Source organism: Adiantum capillus-veneris, chromosome 16 (assembly GCF_014529385.1).
Source record: "Adiantum capillus-veneris isolate H3 chromosome 16, ASM1452938v2, whole genome shotgun sequence".
Taxonomy (NCBI): Eukaryota; Viridiplantae; Streptophyta; class Polypodiopsida; order Polypodiales; family Pteridaceae; genus Adiantum; species Adiantum capillus-veneris.
In genome coordinates this window covers 125,867,445-125,883,325 of record NC_140946.1, presented here as the reverse complement: position 1 = coordinate 125,883,325, position 15,881 = coordinate 125,867,445, and the positions used below count along the sequence as shown (strand labels likewise).

At 47.1% G+C, this 15,881-nt stretch overlaps 1 protein-coding gene across 5 annotated transcripts in view; it reads left to right on the top strand.

Moving 5' to 3' along the window:
* Positions 1–15,881, top strand: part of LOC147439824 (uncharacterized) — a 102,266-nt gene that overhangs the window by 70,822 nt on the left and 15,563 nt on the right. The gene's annotated exons all lie outside the window — the stretch shown is intronic.

The following is a 15,881-nucleotide window of genomic DNA, read 5'->3' as shown; positions in this document are numbered from 1 at the left end:
AGAAACCTCATCCACATACATACCAAATAGAGTAGGAGAGAGCGGGCATTCCTGCTTAACCCCGATAGTGGAGTGAACCGGTGTAGATAGACCCTCTGAGGTGCGTACATGCCTTGCTACTGATCTGTACAGTGCCATGATCCCCCAAATGAGCTGTATGGGTACTCCCATCTCCTGTAATCTGCACATCAATCTAGCTCTGGGTACTGTGTCAAATGCTTTGCGGAAGTCCACAAAGCTACAATAGATCCGTCTCCCATGGGATGTGCCCTCCTGCATGATGGCCTTGAGTGTCAAGATATGGTCAAGAGTAGAAAAACCTCTCCTGAAACCTGCCTGCCCAACATCATGCAATCCCTTCCTCTCTGCCCATCTACTTAGCTCTGTTGCTCAAGAATGAATGCGTACAACCGTGCCAATGTGTGTCCAATCATGATAGTGCAATAATTTCCAGGCTCCATAGGGTCTCCTGACTTGAAGATAGGTACGATCGTAGATAGGTTCCAAGTATCAGGCAAGCCCTCACACATGGCATGGTTAAACATAACTGCTAGTAGATCTTTGGCATGCATGAAATGCTCAGCCACTAAGCCATCATGATCATATGCTCTCGGAGTCCTCATCCTGTCAATGGCCTTCTTCACCATCTCAGTGGTGAAAAAAGCACATGTGTGTGGGCATGGATCGGGGGGGTCGGGAAGGGGCTGCTGTCCAGAAACTCTGTACAAAGATGATGCGTACTGACCCCAGGTCTTTGTAGAGGTAATGGCGGGGGGGGGGGGGGAACTGCTCATGAAAGATCTTCCATGCCTCACGCGAGTCCTGACTCAAGAATAGCTGGTATAGATCCTGCTCTAGCCAAGCCAAAAACGCCCTCTTCTTCAACCGCACTAGGCGTCGGAAGTCAATCTGTGACTGTCTGTGTGTGATGTCCCCCAAAAGCACTTCCCTCTGAAGTCAAGCTCTAGTCTGACGGCATTCCTCATCATACCAGCTCTTCTGAGACATGCTCCCAGAACGACGTCTCTGCCCAGGCTGTGTGTCTGCATCATGTAATGTCTGTGTCAGTATAGTAGTAAGCTCCTTCAGAGGTCGTCCTGGCTCCTCAGTGGATAGGCGTCTGTAAATCCTGTCTATGTATACAGAATCTGTCTCCTGTGTAAAGGTGCAGCGAGTAGGGGCCGCTACTCGTGGCATGTGTGCTACACTGAACTGGAAAGAGATGGTCAGCGACACAATAGCATGATCCACTGGCACCCCCACAAGCGCCCAACTATGAGATCCTGGATACTAGAGATGAGGCCATGACATAATCTACCGTGCTGGCTCCATGTCTGTGTGGAAAGCATGTGAAGCCTCCCGCAGTGGGAAATCTCTGTAGGCCATTCAAGATGGCAAATCCATGTGCAGTCCCCATGTCTATCAAGTGCCGTCCATACTCAGTATGTTCTCCATCCTGTGATATCCTGGATAGGCCCGTCTCTGCAACATCCAGCTCTCTCAGCATCTCCTTTGAAGTATCATAGAATACCGTCTGATGATGGGTAGTCCTAGCATTGAAGTCCCCTAGAATGATAATGTCGCCATCTCTAGAGAATTCCCATATGTCATCATCCAAAATAGAGAAGGGGGAATGTCCTATGGGTGGTGCATATACTGACGTACTCGGGGGAAAGTAGCAAATGGCAAAGTAAAGATATCTGCAAGGCTCTGCTCTCAACTCACCCACATGTACCTAGCTTGTTCATCCCTATGAGCTATATGTATCAATGGCTGCAACTCCTCCTTGAATAACACTGCCACTCCTCCTGAGCCCTGCCCTCTGTGCTCTGATCGTGTCTCTTGTTTACAAACTGTCTCCCATCTGTATCCACTAATGGGAGGCATAGACTGCCCAGGGGCCTGATGTGTCTCAGAGTAGATGATGATGTCTCTCTCGGTAAAAATATCCTCAAAAGCACCCACATCAAGACGCATAGATCCATTACAATTTCAGGTAGCAACTTTGAGTGTGGTCCCATAGGCCTCACACCGTCATGTGGAGTGTGGCTGCAATATCACCACTCTTCCATCTCGGTAGAAAGCAATCTTACCTTTTTCCCTTGCCGCTCTAATCTCTGGCATTACTTCCTGCATATGGGCGACCTGTGAGAGGGTAAGGTCATCCCCAAGAAAGATGCCCGTCTTCTTAAGAGTTGGTCTCTTCTTCAAAAAGTCCTTCGCTTCCATGGAGGGAAAACGAAGGATGAGTGCCCTTTCTTTCGAGGTTTCGTCCTTGCTCCCATTTTTCTTGTTACCCACTGTCCAAGCTCTTGGGTGCATCAGCTCATGAACCCCCATCAAAGCCATGAGTTCTTTTACCTCTTCGTCTACATTATCTTTGTCTCTAAGGTCGCAAATTTTCACATGTAGAGAGCGTACACGTCTTCTTTGCTCCTCTTCTAATGTCAGGTTGATAAGGGTGGGTGTGGATGTTGTTTCTTTGCTTTTCCCTTTCTTGGCAACCTCAATCCATTTCTCAACTTCATCTGCTTTTTGTTGAGTCTTTGTAATAACGTCCACCCAAGAAGTCGTCATTTCTTTATGCACTTTGCTCTGTGATTGTGTTTAGTTCTTCTATCACAGAGGGTTGCAATTCTCCCTCTTCAAGCGTGTTTCGTGAGCGTACCTCAGCGAGATCCTTCTTGAGTAACGCAATCTCTTCGTCTTGGACCGTCATCCGATCTCCCATTGCCGTGATCTTTCTTTCTTGGGGGGAAACGCGATCCTCGAGCATTTTTATTGTCCCTAATAGGTGGCGGTTGATCTTGTTAATGGTTTCGACCATTTCTTCTTTGCACTTTTGAACTGCATCTTCTAAGGGGTCGGCCTTATTATTTTGCTTCCTCATGTTTGATTGGTGTCAAAAACGAGAGAAAATTGACCTACACGCACAAGTGCTTCCACATTATGCATAGATGTTCCACACTAAGCATACATGGCGTACGTTTCTTGCAATTTCTGCAAAATACGATAAAAACGACAAAAATTCCCTTTATGCAGTTGCTGCAATTCTCTGCCAGTTCTGCAATTTTTGAAAATCAGCAATTTCTGCAGTTTCTAAATTCTGTAATTTCCTGTAAATTCCTGTAAATTTTCTGAAAATTCAGCAACTGTCCAAAAAACTGATTTTCTGCGAAATTCTGATTTGCTGCAGAATTTGAGTACTGCTGCTGCTGTACCTGCGGGGGGGAAGGGGGGGGGGGGGGGGAGGCAGCCGAGCACGGCGAGGGGCAGGGGGGTGGAAGCGCGAAGGAGGGGGGAGGGGGCGGGGGGGCCAGCACGCGGGGGAGGGGTGGGGTGGAGGTGGGATTGCAGCGCGGGGGGAGGGGGGGGGGGGGGGGGGGTGTGGTTACGTGAGGGGCTTACGAGAGAGAGAGAGAGAGAGAGAGAGAGAGAGAGAGAGAGAGAGAGAGAGAGAGAGAGAGAGAGAGAGAGAGAGATGAAATGTTATATTAACGTCTTCAAAGGCCAGAGTGACCTATGAGACCAGAAAGTTACAATGTGGTGGATCTGATACAAAGTCAGAGTAACAAAATGACAAAATGACAAAATGAAATACTATTGAATCCTGAACTGCTATGTGTGAACTAAGCAGCTAAACAGCTAGCCGGGATAGCTAGATCGCAGGAGATCCAGCATCGGTCGCTGGCGGATCTCATCAATCTCCTCCATGGTCAGTAGTCTGACCGGGCGTCGTGCATGTCGAGCCAAAGTGATCCGAATCCTTTGATGCAGCCTCCGTCGATGCTGTGTAGTCCTCCTCAGTCATGGGCGTCTGGATCTCCCCAGCTCAGTCGCTGGGTCGATCAGTGTGCCTCTGGTGTGAGGCGACGAGCTCTGCTGAGGTGGTAACTCCTCCGGGTGTCCAATGGCAGCTCTAAAGAAGTCTGTGATCTGTCTCTGAGACTGGCTGGCCTCTCCTCTCATGAGGCTCTCTCTGTGTCTGCGCAGCTCGAGCAAAAACAAACCCAGGCATCTTTGATCCTCGTACCGCATGACGGTCCAAAGCCCTCTCTGAACAAGCAATGGAAGCGGCCTCGTATCTCATAGTAGACGGGGCAGTGGCATGTGTAGTGCAACTCTGTCTCAGGCTCGATGTCACACAGGGGGCATGTCCTGGCCTCTGCTGGTACTCCGCTGTATCTCCCAGTCTCAATCCGCAGCTGGTGTGACGATGTGCGTATCTGGCCAATAGTACATCGTATCCCATGAGACAAGTGGGTGTCCATGTATCTAGGCCTCATCATAAAATCATCCTCCGTAAGCTGGAGGAGATGCTCTCTGTAGAAAGCCATCTTCGTGCCCAGCTCCTGTGCCGGCTGTATCTATGTCCTCTTCGTGTCTAGCTGAGTCAAGTCCTGGCGAATGAGCCTGGTGATCTCGGAATGTGTAAGTATAACCGGCCTATACAACGTAGAGGGCGGTACTATTTCAATTACCTGTTAACTTTACACAGAGCACTGAGAAGGGAAGAGAACACAGTTGCATCCAGCGACTAGAATGTCACTGCACACACGAGACCGACACCCTGTAGGCCCCAAAGACTGTCGCCCCTTTCGGTATTTCTCTAATTTAGACAGAGGGAATTACAAAAAAGAGAGTCCTTGGAAGATAACACCTGCATCCAGGTAGTACGCTCCAGATTCGGCAGAATTTCGGCAGCATAACGGTACCGAAATTAATCCGAATCAGTTTCCAAGCTCAGGACTCTATCCCACTGGCTTGGTGCCCTTTGATTCTGGATGCATCCCGGGCACAAAACAGTCTCAAAACAGAGTAAAAACAGCAAGCAAACAGTGCTGAATTTACTGCACAATCGAGAGGTTATCACCCTCTCGTGGACCTGCTTTGGTGCAGCAGCTAGCTACACCGGTTCCTGTGCAAAGAGGCTCTTGCCTCGGCATGAAAGCATATTTTCCCACAACTGTACATAGGTCAAATGAGAAGCCCACTAGTGGGGCATAACATACTGTACGTAGGGGAGAAAGAGAGCAGTATGTAGCGTGCGGGGCATCACTCCCGTCACCATACTGTGCATAGAAGGCAAGGTAAGCATTCCATAGCTTCTGTACCTGCTACAATCCACCTGAGGCTGAAAATGGCACCCCCTTTGTTGATATGCAGCTCGTTTTTGCCTCCCAGAGTGGCAGAATCGCTCACAGGCTGACAGGTTGCCCAGTTTCCAAGTTTGTGCTTTCCCTGCTAAAAATATCTTAACTGGTGCGTCAGTTGACTTGGCAGCAGAGCAATAAAATGTTCCCCTTGTCATTCCAGAGCTAATGACGCGAACACATTTTCCGGTCAAAAATAGCAGTTCCCTAAATTTTAGGAGATGCTTCCATGGCGTCCCTATCGATCTCTTGACCATCATTGAAGACTACCATTTGACCAACATCTACAATGTGGGTTAATTTACTGGCCCCTTTCAACTTATAAAGTTGCAGTGACTTGACGAGTGGCCCAAATTCCAGTTTGGCGCACACGAGCTTCCATACTCATCAGAATTCAGTGCTAACTGGCCCGGGCAGTCCCTGTCTGATCGACCTAGATCCCCGATGTGAGAAACCCATGTGGCTGCAGCCGTTTCACACTGGCCATGCAATGTCCACTTGCACCTTTTCAAGGGTTTTGGGACAAACAAGTAAAAATAAAATAAATATATCTAATACTTATTTACGGAAGGCAACAGGAAAAATACACCTCCTGGTGACACACCCCACCCTTGAAATACTGCAAGCGACCTCGCTTGCATGCCAATAATACATGCAGATATCTCCTTATATCACATATATTCTATGATGGGAATCCAAGATATACATGCTTTCGGAAATGTAGCGTTGGACGATTAAACAATCCCACCAACCTGGCTACGACACATATATCAAGCATAGAAGTCTTCTAGTGTACTGTTGAGCACAAACTTCTCTAGCCAAATTCTGTATTGAAAGAGTAGATACAATTGCTTAACTACTCTCTTGAGCATCATGAACCATGCTCTTGCCTTGCTCCAAAAAGGCTGCATCAAGTCACTGTGGGTTCCATTTGAAAGGCTTCAAGATACAATTGCAATAGCTGAGGTGAATCAATCAATTCAGACTCTTCCATCCATTTGGCATCTAATGATGGATAGTTCTTGAACTTCACCAAATAGCGTCTTGCAACCTTTCCTCTAACCTTGCTTTCTTTAGGTGCCAATATTTGTTCAGGAACAAGGATTTCATCCAATTCTTCCACCTCGGGTTGTTCCTCATCAAGCATATTCTTTGGCACATCACGAACAAAGGGCCTTAGAAGGCTGACATATAAAGCATTATGTATTTTTCAGCCTTCTGGTAGCTTTAACCTGTAAGCTACATCGCTGATCTTTTCTGAAATCTGAAAAGGACCATAATATCGCATACTGAGCTTAGGAAACAAGCGTTCCTTGCCTTTCAAAAGTACCCAATCACCAAGTGAAAATACAAGTTCACGATGGTGACGATCAACAGCTTTCTTTTGCTTAGCCTGAGTCTTCTCAAGAGCAATCTTTATCTTCTTGTATGTTTCATCCATATCTTGCACATACTTGTCTGCCTCAAATATCTTGTCCTTAGTCTGCAAAATGGGCGGGACTTTCTTTCCTCCTTCCACTATCTCAAATGGTGCCTTACCTGTTGATGTATGCACAGTGTTATTGTAAGCATATTCAACCAATGGAAGATGGTGTTCCCAAGTTGCCTTATGCTCTGACACATAACATTTGAGCAGGTCCAAGACAGTAGAATTTGCCTCTTCTGATTGTCCATCAATTTGCGGATGAAACGAAGAAGAGAACTTGAGCGTAGTGCCCATGTTCTCAAACAATGCCTTCCAGAAAAGACTCCTCATACGTGGATCCCTGTCACTGACAATAGACTGAGGCATCCCATGATATTTAAAGATATTGCTCATGAATATCTTGACCATGTGTTCTGGCTTTATCTTCTTCCTAACAGGAATGAAATGGGCCTGCTTACTGAACCTACAAATGATAGTCCAAATCCCATCATTTCCTGTTTGCGTCCTTGGAAGATCAAAGATAAAGTCCATTGCTATACTTTCCCATGGCCTATCAGGGATCGGCAATGGCTGCAACAATCCCGGTTACTTTTGTCTGTCAAATTTGACTTTTTGGCATACTAAGCATGATCTTACAAATGTGTGAACATCTTGACGCAAAGCTGGCCAATAGAAGAATGCCTCAACCCCTTTCATTGTCGCATCAATTCCACGATGCCCAGCATAAGGTGGAGCATGACTTTCCATCAAAATCTTTGGCCGTAACTGTTTAGTAACGCATAACTTTCCATGCATCATGAGAAAGTCATTCTTAAGCATATAGTGCTCATGATGTTGCCCATCAACAAGCTGGTCATAGATCCTTGCAAAATCTGAATCTTCAGCATATTGTGTCTTCAGTTCGTCTAGTTCACAATGGTACGGAATTGACACTGCTGAAATTTGGGGCTTTCGTGACAACGCATCAGCCACCACGTTCTTTTTCCCTTGCACATGCACAATCTGAAAATGGAACATTGACAAGATGTTTGCCCATCGCATGTGGTTCTCAGACAACTTCGTCTGTGTAAGAAAATATCGCAAGGTTTGATGATCCGTTTGGACAACAAAATCAGCCCCTAGCAAATAGTGTTTCCAACTAGTGAGAGCATGAATTACTGCCAGCAATTCTTTCTCATAGACTTGCAGGTTCCTTTCAGTCTTCAAAAGAATTCTGCTCTCATATGCGACTACTCGGCCATTCTGCATTAGAACTGCACCAAGACTATGGCCACACGCATCACATTGAACCACAAAAGGTTTAGAAAGATCTGGCAAAATAATTACCGGATCTGAAGTCAGCTTCTCTTTCAAGTGTTTGAACGCTAAAATTTCCTTGGCTGTCCACTTGAAAGTAACTCCTTTTCCTTGCAGTGCATGGAGTGGAGAAGCAATCTCAGCAAAATTTCGGATGAACCTCCTGTAATAGGAACATAAGCCTAGAAAGCTTTGAATGTCATGTACGGACTTCAAGTCTGGCCATGACCTAATTGCTTCCACTTTAGCGGGATCCATGCGTACCCCATCCATTGAAACAATGTGCCCAAGGAAGTGAATCTCTTGCAAAAAGAACCCAATTTTCTTCGCGTTAATGAGTAGCCTATTCTTGCGTAGCTCATTGAAAACTGCGGTCAAGTGATCCCTATGCTCCTCTTCAGACTTTGAGTAGACAATCATGTCATCAAAGAAGGTACCCACGAAGTTTCTATGCGGTCTAAAAATTTTGTCCATCATTCTATGAAATGTGGCAGGAGCATTTGTGAGACCAAATGGCATGACAAGAAACTCGTAGAGACCAAATGTTGTCCTGAACGCAGTCTTATGGACATCTTCTGGTCTAATGCGTATCTGATGATACCCTCTCTTTAGGTCTATTCTTGTAAACAATGATGCTCCGCTCCCTCAAGCCGATCAAGAATGTCATCTATCCTCGGTATGGGGAACCTGTTCTTGATGGTATTCTTATTCAAGGCGCGATAGTCAATGCACATGCACCATGAACCATCCTTCTTCTGCACTAACAGTACAGACGAACAAAAAGGGGATGAACTGGGCTGAATCAGCCCCTTCTCTAAAAGCTCGTTGACCTGACCCATAATCTCTTTCTGCTGGGCTGCACTAACCCTGTATGGTGGTCTATTCGGTGGACTAGAACCTGGCACAAGATCTATAGTATGATCCTCAGGTCTCTCAGGAGGTAACTCCCCTGGCAAAGAGTTCGAAAAACAATCACTGAAACCACTCAAAAAAGTTGACCTGTCTTTATCTAAGCTAGACAAATTAGATATAACTTGAGGTACTTCTTTTGCAAAGATCAAGTACGCAGAAAGATGATTCTTTATTACAGATGAAATAGCAGAAGCAGAAACAAATGGAACAGACTCGCCTTTAAACTTTACATCAAGGACATGAGTCTTTCCTCTATGTACAAGGGTAATCTTTTTGTTGTAAGTATCCACCATAGCATGCAACCTGTAACACCATGGGATACCCAGTAACACATCACAGCCCTCAAGCGGCATAATATGAAATTCTTCCGCATCCACAAGTCCTGCACGCGGCTTTGGTTTCTTCCCTTTATGGTCTGACTAGTCATCCTTATCCTGTGACTTTTTCTGTGGGCACTCATTTGCAAAGTGTCCTTCCTATTCACAAATGTAGCATTTCTTGGCCTCCCTAAGAGCTTTCCTTTCTTGAAAAGTTTTGCCAGAAAAATGCCTTTTTTGTCCTTGTCCTCGTCCCGAAGAAGATTTAGATTGCTTCTTGGACGTATCAGCTTCTTCAGTGGAGGGCTTCTTTGCAGGAGACTCAGAAGGCTTTGTTGCAACATTGCCCTTGGCTGAAAACTGTTTGCCCTGGGCCCCTTTCTTGTGGCTATTAAATCCATCGGAATCTCCCTTCGACAGATTGTTGGCCACTCTTGCATTCTCTATCAATTGAAACATATTCATGACAGTAGTCTTTGTGCAGTAGTCCCTGATTTTCTTGGGCAATCCGCAACAGTACTTATCAATTTGTTCTGACAAAGGCACAAACCTTTAAGAGGTGACTGGCAACAGTGCGGCCCAAAACCGTTTATTGTACTCTTCCAGATCCGCACACTGTTTAGCATTCAACTCGTGCCATTCCGTCATCACATCCACTTCAAAAGTGTTTGTCAACCATGCAAGTGCAAAAAGTTGTTTGAATTGGACCCACGTTGTTGGGGCTTGACCTTGGTTCAACAATGCGGTCCACCATTGAAGCGCATTCCCTTTCAAGAAAGTGGCAGCCTTGCGTATCTTTGAAGATTCCGTGAAGTTGCCTCCAGCATAAGCTGCATCGAATTGCTGTATGAAGGTCAAAGCCTTTAATTGGTCCTCAGTTCCTCTGAAAGTTTCAAACTTCACTCCCTGCCCACCTTCCTTGTAATCCTTAGGCTGACTCAAAGGAGCCACATTATCATAAACAGGTGCCAGTAACAGTGGTGCTCCATGAGTGTTCATTCCAGCACTCGCATCAACTTTTTTCCCTGTCATATTTGCATTTTGTACGTATGGCTGCGGAAAACCAGCCATACCAAATTGTGTTTCAGGCACTCGAAACTAGCCATAGGCACCCTGAAAACCTGGTTGGACACCCATGTTCGCGTACATAGGGTTACCCATGCCTGTTTGCATTGTCCCGAACACATTCCCTGGCATATAACCTGTGGAAGGTCCAGCCATAGCTTGAAACACTGAACCACCTCCAAAATAACGAGGATAAGTATTAGGTAATGGAAGGGTCTGACGCATAGCCTGTTCATTGCTCCCTTGACCATTCACAAACGGTTCCTGTCCAGCTAAAGCAAGTTGCTTTGGATCATTGGACACCGCTAGTTGCTCAACCACATGGGCTTTCCCTCGAGCATCATGAGTCCTCTGCGCATTGGAAATCTCCTTTTCCTGCAACGGCTCATTCATGCCCTGTGTTGGAGGCTGAAAACCCTGTGTCGGAGCCTGTAAGAATTCCTGCATCCTTGGGTTGTTAGCCAACTGCTGAAACATGTCCATGCAACAGCGCAGTTGAGTTCTAAACAACCTGTCCTCTTCTTGAAGAGTTGAAGGAATTTTCTCTGTGCCATGTGAGGAAGATCCCTCTTCAGGTACTTGGTCTCTCTTCTCTGCCATATCGACAAGCTCTGTGTTGCTTTCACCCACAACAATCCACGCTGCACTTTTTGAAGAAAAAGTGACTATCCCGTCGATGGAACCATATAACCGGCCTATACAACGTAGAGGACGGTACTATTTCAATTACTTGTTAACTTTACACACAACACTGAGAAGGGAAGAGAACACAGTTGCGTCCAGCGACTAGAATGTCACTGCGCACACGAGACCGACACCCTGTAGGCCCCAAAGACTGGCGCCCCTTTGGGTATTTCTTTAATTTAGACAGAGGGAATTACAAAAAAGAGTCCTTGGAAGATAACACCTGCATCCAGCTAGTACGCTCCAGATTCGGCAGCATAACGGTACCGAAATTAATCCGAATCAGTTTCCAAGCTCAGGACTCTATCCCACTGGCGTTATCCCTCAGTCGGGAGCACAAAACAGTAAATTCCAGGTCGTTGTAATTTCTGGTTCAATCCTGTTTTTGACCTGATTTGGGCACACGACGGTCCCTACACTGTTCCCTGCACCTTGGGCTTGGTGTCCCTTGATTCGAGAAGCATCCCGGGCACAAAACAGTCTCAAAACAAAGTAAAATCAGCAAGCAAACAGTGCTGAATTTACTGCGCAATCGAGAGGTTATCACCCTCTAGTGGACCTGCTTTGGTGCAGCAGCTAGCTACACCGGTTCCTGTGCAAAGAGGCTCTTGCCTCGGCATGAAAGCATATTTCCACACAGCTGTACATAGGTCAAATGAGAAGCCCACTAGTGGGGCATAACATACTGTACGTAGGGGAGAAAGAGAGCAGTATGTAGCGTGCGGGGCATCACTCCCGTCAGCATACTGTGCATAGAGGGCAAGGTAAGCATTCCATAGCTTCTGTACCTGCTACAATCCACCTGAGGCTGAAAATGGCGCCCCCTTTGTTGATATGCAGCTCGTTTTTGCCTCGTAGAGTGGCATAATCGCTCACAGGCTGACACGTCGCCCAGTTTCCGAGTTTGGGCTTTCCCTGCTAAAAATATCTCAACTGGTGCATCAGTTGACTTGGGAGCAGAGCAATAAAATGTTCCCCTTGTCATTCCAGAGCTAATGACGCGAACACATTTTCCGGTCAAAAATAGCAGTTCCCTAAATTTTAGGAGATGCTTCCATGGCGTCCCTATCGATCTCTTGACCATCATTGAAGACTACCATTTGACCAACATCTACAATGTGGGTTAATTTACTGGCCCCTTTCAACTTATAAAGTTGCAGTGACTTGACGAGTGGCCCAAATTCCAGTTTGGCGCACACGAGCTTCCATACTCATCAGAATTCAGTGCTAACTGGCCCGGGTAGTCCCTGTCTGACCGACCTAGATCCCCGATGTGAGAAACCCATTTGGCTGCAGCCGTTTCACACTGGCCATGCAATGTCCACTTGCACCTTTTCAAGGGTTTTGGGACAAACAAGTAAGCATTTGTATATTCCACTGTCTCCTGGCCATATGTGAATGTGGACGCTGACCTCCTGATCCACTGTGGGGTGGTATTAAATACCATGACCTTGGTTTTACCAAGGTTGACAGACAAGCTACTCTCATGGGCAAACCTATGCAAAGCATCCAAGTGACGTTGCATCCCCTCCAGAGAGTCGGAGATCAACACAATATCATCAGCATATAACAATAGTGGAATCCATGTCCCTGCCAGCGGTGCACCTCTATCACCATCTCTCTCAATGTAGTCAGAAACCTCATCCACATACATACCAAATAGAGTAGGAGAGAGCGGGCAGCCCTGCTTCACCCCAATAGTGGAGTAAACCGGTGTGGATAGACCCTTTGGGGTGCGTACATGTCCTACTACTGACCTGTATAATGCCATGACCCCCCAAATGAGCTCTGTGGGTACTCCCATCTACTGTAATCTGAGCATCAATCTAGCTTTGGGCACTCTGTCAAATGCTTTGCGGAAATCCACAAAGCTACAATAGATCCGTCTCCCACGCGATCTGCCCTCCTCAATGATGGCTCTGAGTGTCAAGATATGGTCAAGCGTAGAAAAACCCCTCCTGAAACCTGCCTGCCCTGCTGCGCGTATCCCCTCCCTCTCCGCCCATCTACTCAGCTGCTGCTCAAGAATAGATGCGTACAACCGTGCCAATGTGTGTCCAATCATGATAGTGCGATAATTCCCAGGCTCCATAGGGTCTCCCGACTTGAAGATAGGTACAATTGTAGATAGGCTCCAAGTATCAGGCAAGCCCTCACACATGGCACGGTTAAACATAACTGCTAGAAGCTCTGCTAGTAAATCTCTGGCATGCGTGAAATGCTCAGCCACTAAGCCATCATGATCATATGCTCTTCCAGTCCTCATCCTGTCAATGGCCTTCCTCACCATCTCAGCGGTGAGAAAAGCATACGTGTGTGGGCATGGATCGGGGGGGTCGGGAAGGGGGGGCTGCTCAGGAACTGTGTACAGAGATGATGCATACTGGCCCCAGGCCTCTGTAGAAGTGAGGGCAGGTGGGGGGGAGTGGTCATGAAAGAGCCGCCATGCCTCACGTGAGTCCTGACTCAAGAATAGCTGGTATAGATCCTGCTCTAGGCGAGCCAAAAATGTCCTCTTCTTCCGCCGCACTAGGCGTCGGAAGTCAATCTGTGACTCTGTGAGTGATGTCCCCTAAAAGCACCTCCCTGTGAAGTCTAGCTCTGGTGCCCAGACATTCCTCATCATACCAACTGTTCTGGGGCATGCTCCCCGAACGGCGTCTCTGCTCAGGCTTGGTATGTGGGTATGCCTCTGCTGCTGCATCATGTAGTGTCTGTGTCAGTATAGTAGTAAGCTCCTCCAGAGGTCGCCCTGGCTCCTCTGTGCACAGGCGTCTATAGATCCCATCTATGTATACAGAGTCCGTCTCTCGTGTGAAGGTGTAGCGAGTAGGGACTGCTGCCCGTAGCCTGTGTGCTACACTAAACTGAAAAGAGATGGTCAACGACACAAGAGCATGGTCCATTGCCACACCAACAGGTCTGGGTCCAACCGTGAGATCTTGGATACTAGAGATGAGGCTCGGCTGTGCCATGACATAATCCACGGTGCTGGCTCCATGTCTATGTGGAAAGCATGTAAAACCCCCGCAGCGGGAAATCTCTGTAGGCCATTCAAGATGGCCAATCCATGTGCAGTCCCCATGTCTATCAAGTATCCTCCATACTCAGTGTGTTCTCCATCCTGTGATAATCTGGATAGGCCCGTCTCTGCAACATCCAACTCTCTCAGCATCTCCTCTGAAGTATCATAAAATACTGTCTGATGATGGGTAGTCCTAGCATTGAAATCCCCTAGAATGATGATGTCACCATCTCTAGAGAACTCCCATATGTCATCATCCAAAATAGAGAAGGGTGACTGTCCTCTGGGTGGTGCATAAACTGACGTACTCGGGGGAAAGTAGCAAATAGCAATGTAGAGATATCTGCCTGTCTCTGCTCTCAATCTCACCCACATTTACCTAGCTTGCTCATCCCTGCGGGCTATATGTATCAATGGTTGCAACTCCTCCCTGAATAACACTGCCACTCCTCCTGAGCCCCGCCCTCTGTGCTCTGATCGTGTCTCCTGTCTACAAGCTGTCTCCCATCTATATCCACAAATTTGAGGCATAGATTGTCCCGGGGCCTGATGTGTCTCAGAGTAGAAGACGATGTCTCTTTCCGTAAAACTATCCTCAAAAGCACCCACATCAAGGCGCATAGATCCATTACAATTCCAGGTGGCAACTTTGAGTGTGGTCCCATAGGTCTCGCACTGTCATGTGGAGCGCCGCTCTACAATCACCACCCGGCCATCTCTGTAGAAGGCCGTCTTTTCCTTCTCCCTTGCCGCTTGAATCTCTGGCATTACCTCTCTCATATGCGCAAGCTGTGTGAGAGTGAGGTCATCTCCAAGGAATATGCCCGTTTTCTTTAGTGTAGGGCGCTTCTTCAAGAAGTCCTTCTTTGCCTCCATGGATGGGAAACGGATGATTAAAGCTCTCCCTTTTGAAGTCTCCCCATTGCCTTGTGTCTTCTTCCCTACCCTCCATGCCTTTGTATGAGTAGCCTCACTACCCATCGTGCGGAGAAGTTCTTCGACCTCCCCTGCCACATCATCTCGGTCTTATAGACCGGTTACTCTTACATGCAAGGCTCTAGTTTTCCTTTCGCTGCTCTTCTTCTAGAGTCATGTTGATGATTGTAGGAGTGGGAACGGATGTGGTTTCTTTCCCTTTCCCTTTCCTAGCGACTTCTATCCATTTCTCGGCCTCATCCGCCTTCTTCTGTGTCTTCGTGATCACATCCATCCACGAAGACGTCTTTACCACCTTCTGCTTCTCCTCCTCTGTGATCATCCGTACCTGCTCCTTAATGACCTTGATCTCCTCTATCACCGAGGGCTGGAATTCCCCTTCTTCCAGTCCACTGCTTACTCTATCCGCAAGCTCTTGCTTGAGGGCTGTGACCTCTTCTCTAAGTGCTTGTGAATCCGCCTTAAGTGCTTGTAGCTCTGTGTGCAAGTCCTCTTTCTCCTTCTTCCATTGCGCGCCTTCGTTGAGGAAAATTTGAAGAAAGTTGGCCTTCTCTTTCCACCATCCCTCCGTCTCTGCTTTCCATTCTTTCATCTCCCTTTCCATTTGTGTTATCCGCTTGTTTGTAAGCACAAAGGTTGCCTTCGTATGGGGCTTACATACTGGCGAAACGATCATGGCCTCCATTGGCGAAGCGCTCATGGCCTCCATTAGCGATGCGGGTATAGCTCGACGCCCTGGCTCGGCTGAGTCTAGGCGGAGAAGTAATAACCACAACCCGAATGCGGGTATATGCACTACCACAGCCCACTGCGGGACACTCAGTCTCCTCTGCCAAATATCCAGAGGCTCAGTCCCATTTTGGTTTATTCAAGATACTTGCACCATGTGAATATATTTGTTGTCGTCAATTATGCATACATAATATAGCTGAAAATCTGTCTGCTGAGAGAGAAGCAATTCTGGAAATTCTATGCCTGCTGAAAAACTGATAGGTCTGAAGATCTGTAACCTGATCCTGCTGTTTGGTTTTGGCTGACAGTCTGTACGTACCTTTTTTTTGTTTTTT